A 7,052-nucleotide genomic window follows, 5' to 3' on the forward strand; every position below is an offset into this window, starting at 1 on the left:
GCTTTTAGCGGTATATATTCGCCATTTTAATTAACAAATGGTTTTGTTCTTCAATTTTTTAATAGAAAAGTTGATTGCCAGGCATTTGTCAACAACGATGTAGACGCCGATCACTTTTCATATAACCCCTTATAGACGATAGGGTACCTACTGCATTTCGTCACCACTTACCATTTAAATAATCTGTGTCATTAAAAAAAAGACCAAAAACAATAGGTAGCTTGTTTTCTTTCTGCCAATGCACTATATGTAATACGATCGGTTTTTTGTGGCACCAAAAGTCGTTTTTTGTACTTACAAAAGAGAAATTGTAGTTCCTGGTATTTGATAAAGAAAACTTAAAACCAAATAAGGGTTTTATAAAAAACCAACAACTGCTTAGCAAAGTTGTTTTCTGGGCGTAAAATGTGTGAATCGATTTTGTGTTCTTTTCTTAGTTTTGTTCGCCACATCATATCTAAGTTAATAACTATTGAAAATATTAACAAAACAAAAAAATATTTTATTGAGAAAAAAAACATTTTTCTTAGAGAAAAATACATTTTTTTTTTGATATTGGCTTTGATAAAGCTTTGAAAATTTTTTCCATACTTGTTCGTGTTTAACCATCGAAAACGTTTAAAATGAAGAGTTTTGAGTTTCATTCGTCAATTTCATGTTGTAATTTTTTGCGATTTCCGAGAAATTGTAATGTTGTTACTGTCAATAGTAAAGTATTTGCCATTTGGAGGGGAGCACTTTTTAAAGAGTGGAGACAAACGGTTGTTCACAATTTTGTTGTGAAATTTTGTCTTTAATACAAATATTTTGAAAAAACTGCTGAAAACTTTTTAATAAAATCACAAATAACAAGTAAAAAAGTCTAAGTTCAGGCGGAGCGGAACACTAGAAACCAGGCGCAAGTATTAAATATAGTTTTTTCTTCACATTTCCGAAAACTACCGCTACATGGCAAGCAGGAGTGGTTTGACCCCTATTTCAAACATCTTCGATAAATTGATATAGTTATCTGTGGGCGGTATCACGCACATTTTCCATAAAATCATAATAATGTTACCTTCTTTTCAAGGAGTTGTTGTTACTATAAATTTTGATTAAATTAGCGTCTTTAAATTTCGAAATATAGAAAATTCAAGCATTTCCGAATTATACCGTTATATGAAAAGTAGGCGTAATTTTTCGAGTTATCGTATGCACAGACGGACGAACGGACGGACGGATGGACAGACAGTCACCCTTTAATTGATTTCTTTTTTCATTCTGATCATTTATGTATACATTTGTCTATATATATCTCGATTCGTTTTGCCTGTTACAAAGAACCGTCATGTGAACAAAGTTATAATACCCTTGTGCACAAGTGAGCTCGGGTATAAAAAAGTGAAGCTTCTAGACCCATCGGTTGTCAAGGGTTCGTTTTTGTTTGTTGGCAATAATGTGGGAAACCATATGTAAATCAATTGCAAATATCTTTTTTATAAACTGTTTTTGTCACAAAAAAATTTACCAAGAAAGAAAGTAGAATCAATTTTATTTTAATTAATTTCGATTTTTTTCCATTAGGCAGGGCGCACTTTGATATTAAAAAAGCTGCATATTTTTTTTTTTGACACTTTAGAGACCATAACCAACAACAAAATACACGTAAATATGGTTTTTGCTCTAATTTTAAACCCGTTTCATATGCCTTGGTCTCGCCATTTGTGTCTCGATGCTCGCCAGAAATCTCAATCAAACACAAAAATTGGAATTATTTAGATTCAAGCCACCCGGTTGGGAAAAACCAAACCACTCATTAGAAATACAAGTTCATTAACTAGTATGAGCTAAAGCGATGGCCTACCAGGTCGAAGATTGCGAACAATTTATGTGATCAGCGACATCTGGCAGAATTTTCAGAGTCAAAAGAGTTGATTGCTTTCCTTACAAATGTCGGCTGTGGCGTCGCGCGAAGACTACCGGTTCTGGTTAATATAATTATTTCAATTTAAATATATGTAAGTTAGAATTTTTAAAATCTAATTTCGTTTGAAAAAAATATATATGTAAACAAATACTTGTGTCATAAAAATTTAATGAAATAAAAAAATATTATTTTTAAAAAATTAAACTTAAAAATTACAAATAAATAAATACAATTGAAAACGAGTAATTTTTAAGTAAAACCAAAACCGACTTCAATTCTCATATAGATACAAATTTGGGAGTACCGTTATTTTTTTCATTATCCAATGATCGGATCTTAACCAGATTAGTATGGGGCCACCTCTGAGACACTACCTTCCCGATGCGGTAACATACATAGAAAAAAGAAAAATATTCCGGCGAACTGATAACCTCCTCCTTTTTTGGAAGTCTGTTAAAAAGGGGAAAATTTTTCCTTGCCCACCAAAATTGTTTCTTAGGGTGCGCTTTATACATTTTTGAGGAGTACGTTTTGTCAATGGAAAGAAGCTATGGATGGCATTAAAGAGCCCGCAAAATGGCACTTAATTTCTATAACGAAATTTTCCCTTTTTCTTTCACTTTTTTAACGCACCAGTACTATTTGTGTTTTATTTAAACGCAGTTCTATACGTTCACTACCCACTTTTGCTTAGACACGTTTTAATAAGCTTGATGGAAGAAAGAGCGAAAATCATTAGTTTATAAGCTGTGATGTCTTGATTGACGCTGGTGGCTGTAGCAAATGTTAATGACATTACGAGCACTTTCGCACATTCACCAGCGTTTTACTCACCCACGCGCCAGTTATTTAATTAAAATATTAACCTTGGCCACAGCTTAGAAAAATGGTGCGCAGTGAAAATATACGCAAGCCCAACAGTGAAGTAGTAGACTTAATAGCAAAACAACAATGGCGACCGTCAGCATTGGTAATTAGATAAAAGAAGAGAATTGCATGAAGAGTTTAATTGACAGCGCGGAATCTCTTAAAGTCACTTTGACGTTCAATCCAGTGAAGCCAAATTAAATAGTCCTGAAGTGGTAAAAGTCGTTGATTCCCCCATTTAACGCCTTATTACGTTCATTGCCTCTTTTCAATGCTTTTCTTGCCCTACTCGAGTCTTTATTTATTTTCCCCTTTTCTATTCTAAACTGGAGCACAAGTAAACAACAAGGTTGTTTTCTTGTTGATTTCTAGAAAAAATGGCTCATTAAGTACTTCCAAGCTGCAATTATTCAACTAGAAATTAAATTGCCAAAGTCAGAACTTAATCGATAAATAAATCCTTGGCGAATTAGTTTTGAATCCACGCCATGTTTAAGCATTTATTTTTACATTGTTGGATAATGAACTTACCAAATGCTTTGCACAGTTGTGTATGCACATATCTACATATGTATGTACATTAGGCCAGGTCCACTTCAGCATTAAAAAAAAAAAAAACAGTTTTATTATTTAAGTCTAAAAGTGGTACAGTTTTAACCAAACCTTGCTTATTCATGTTTATTGGGGTTGCTGGTTTTAAATTTCCCCACATAATTTCGAAATTCAAACTGGCGGGTTTATAATGACCAATTTTTAGCAAAACTAAATTGTGAAGTATTGAAGGTGACTAATAACATGTTTTCTGATTTTTGATAATATGCAGTTATACAATGACTCGAACAAGTATTCACATGTTCCATTTTTCTAATATTCACAATGATTTTCATGTAAATTTTATTTTTTTTATAAAGACACTGTTAATGCTTTAACCAAAGCTATATAAATCAAATATTCAAACTTTATTTAATAAGAATAACAAAAAATACATACGAATTTTTAAGACTTTTTTTGGGGTGCCCATACGGGTTTTTTTTGACAATTTAAAAAACTGATTTTGATTTTTTTAGTTTCTTTTTTTTCCATAAGTTCCCTTTTTCCATAAGTTCATGTTTTTATGGAAAAAATTGCAAAAATCCGTCAGCAATAAAAATTTATTATAAATCGACGTGCCGCTTGAAACTTGCACTTTATTATACTAAAATTGTATGGGCTATAAACAAAAGTTTGGGCAAGCCCAAAAGTATTCTAAAAATTCAGTTTAAAAAAATTTGAAATTTTGCTGAAATTTTTTTTAATTTGATATAACAAAACAAATTACTTGAAAAACCCTTGTCACTTTGGGAAAAACCAAATCAACATGTGAACACTTATTTGATGATGATTTTAACCAAAATGGATAGGAAATACTTCACTAAATATGGGAAAAAGTAGACCGCTCATCTCGACCACTCATGTAACTATTTTCCCAATTTACCATTAGGAGTACGGAACGTTGCCACAAAATTTTCTGGGGGTAGATTTTGGCGGCATACAAATGTTCGCACTATTCAATAGAATGCTTTTTGCGCGACCCGACCTAATGTGTGCGGCCGTGTTTATATGCTTGCATAGCATATACATAAGTATGTTTATTTATATGTACTCGTATGTTTATGTACTAGGTATGGCTTTTGTTGCGGAAATTTAGTTTCTTAACGCTTCGCTTGGTAAGCTTCGCGGTTAATCGACAGTTAAATAGTCAAAAAGAAACAAAGAAAGCAGTAAACACACAAATTGCAAATATACGTGAAAGTACCAACATGCAACTGTATATATACATAAGTACATACATACATACATATGCATACTTATAAAGTAAAATTGAGTGTACTCCAAATCAAATCATCATCTCACAGAAGCTGTTCGATTTCTTTCGAACATACATATGTACATTAGGGTGCCCATCGAAAATGCATTTTTTCTAGCCTAGATTATTATATACCATTTTAAAGGCCTATTTATCCACTTCTCAGATAAGATTTGCTCTTTGAAATCGCAGGAAAGATAGTCATTCAAAAACTAAAAAATCGTATTTTCTGGCCGAAATCGACAGGTCTTGACCTCTAAATGACCTTTAGAAAATCTATAAAAATAGGCAATAATATTTCTCATAAAAAAGAATAAAATTGTGGGGTAGGGTCCTGAAATTTCAAAAAAAAAGATTTTCGATGTGCACCCTAATGTATATACACATATACTGGAGGGCTGCATAAATGGTTTTGAAAAGATGTTCAAAACATTTGATTATGTTCTCTGGACTTCACTTCACCTGCTCACAGCTTTCGATATTGCATAAAGTGGGAAACTGGGATTTATCCGTTTTTTTTTTTTGTTTAATAAAACAAATAACTAAAATTAGGATGCAAAAAAATAGCTTGATATAACTTGGCAATATGTGGTACACTTATTATTCTAACACTGGTTTATATTTTCGTAGAGTTACCACCTGTCTGTGTTAAAAAAATAATATTTGCTATCACATAAAAAATAATTTAAGAACAATTTAAGCAATACAAATGCTTAATCCTGGATGATCCCACAAGAAACCAATTGGACAGTTCCAGAAAAAAAGATCGAAAATCCAAGAAATTATCGAAAAATTCTAAAAGTACCGATATTGTTCCATTTGCCAAAATTAAAAATTTCCAAAATATCCCTAAAAGCACTATAGTCTCAAAAAATTCTGAATTATCGCAAATTTTCATTTAGCGTTAAAAATTTTCTTCATGCTCCAAAAAATATAAATCCTCAAAAGTCCGCAAAATTTCAAAAAATTGTCATTAGATCTGAAAAGTTCCTAATTATTGTAAAATATTTTTATCAGATCACTGGGTTATGATGACAAAAGTGAAATGTGAAGAAAAATTTAATTACAAGGCCTTTTGTGTTAAACCTAATACAAGCGCACCGTGTATTACTTGGTGTCGAGTTTTTTTTGCCGACTAAAGGGGTAAGGCACCCTCCCCGGGAAAAGAAAGAAAAACAAACCCTGTTCCGCTTAGAACTTGTTTTACGAACAAAATATTCCAAACAAACAAATCCAGCAATCCAAAGTAATTAAGTAACCAACGAGTCAAGCGACTTGCTGTTAAAATACCCTCGCTTGTCCGCCCATTCACATTCATTATCAAGCTCAACCTTCAGCTTTATACTTACTGTGGCATCATCTATTTAATATCCTTGTCTTTCTTTCTCACTCGATTCCGCACCTGCACCACCGTCCGACTATCGTCTGGCAACATTTGCTATCACAGCAAAATTTATTACCGCCTCAGTGAAATTTAATTACCATAGGGCTATGTACGTATGTATTCACGTTACAATTCTGAACTCATTGCCGCATATCTTAGCACTAAATTGTCAGTGCGGTTTCCGCTGTGGCAATAGCGCCTTCTATAAATAAAAAATAGGCTGGTAGTTATATGAAACAAAATAACGTAATATATGTAAATAGTAGTTGGTAACGGGATTTCATATACTATACATACATAGCAGCAAAACGCACTACTTATTAAATAAATGTATACATTTTTTATAAGCGAAAAAGAAGCCGAGCAGAAGCTAGTTTCTCATAGTCTTAGTTAAAAAGAAATGTTCTCATTAGATTTGCTTTAAACAAAAATGTACGGGTAAATAATTGCTAAATTGAAACTAAATTAGTGCAAATGAAATGCTTGATTTTAAAATATTTGCTTGTAGATTTTATATTTATTCGTCTACAGTTATCTGAAGCGCCGTTTGTGGTTGTTCCAACTTATAGTGGCTCCTGCTTTCCTTCGATTTACAATTCATCACATTTTCATCCCAACCAATAGCGCTGCTGATCTAAGAATCACTAACACAGCTCTTCTTCTTTTTATCGTCAGCTTTCTAGGGCATGAACCACGTATGACGATCTCGTGTTGGCGATTGTCCTTCATGAAAACCAAAAAATGTTTGACCGTTTGTACGATATATGTACATTAGGGCGGGTCAATTTGTATGGCAAGTTTTTTCGTGGCGTGTAGCACAGAAGGACTCAACGTGTAAAATTTACCAAAGAAACCGTGGGTGAAAAATCAATTTGGGGAATGCCAAATAGGTTTCTTAGCATTTCGCTGTAGTTTTAAATTTTGTATTTGCTATAAGGGTTTTTTTGGTATGAAGAATCCATTTCTGTACTGAACTTTTTCTTAAAACTTCCAACAAAGGGCGTAACAGTGGAAATGTTTTCCATTTTCTTCGAAACCTATTTTCGCAT

This window comes from Rhagoletis zephyria, unplaced genomic scaffold, assembly GCF_001687245.7.
Source record: "Rhagoletis zephyria isolate East Lansing unplaced genomic scaffold, Rhagoletis_zephyria_1.1 Rzeph_scaffold_03206, whole genome shotgun sequence".
Classification (NCBI taxonomy): domain Eukaryota; kingdom Metazoa; phylum Arthropoda; class Insecta; order Diptera; family Tephritidae; genus Rhagoletis; species Rhagoletis zephyria.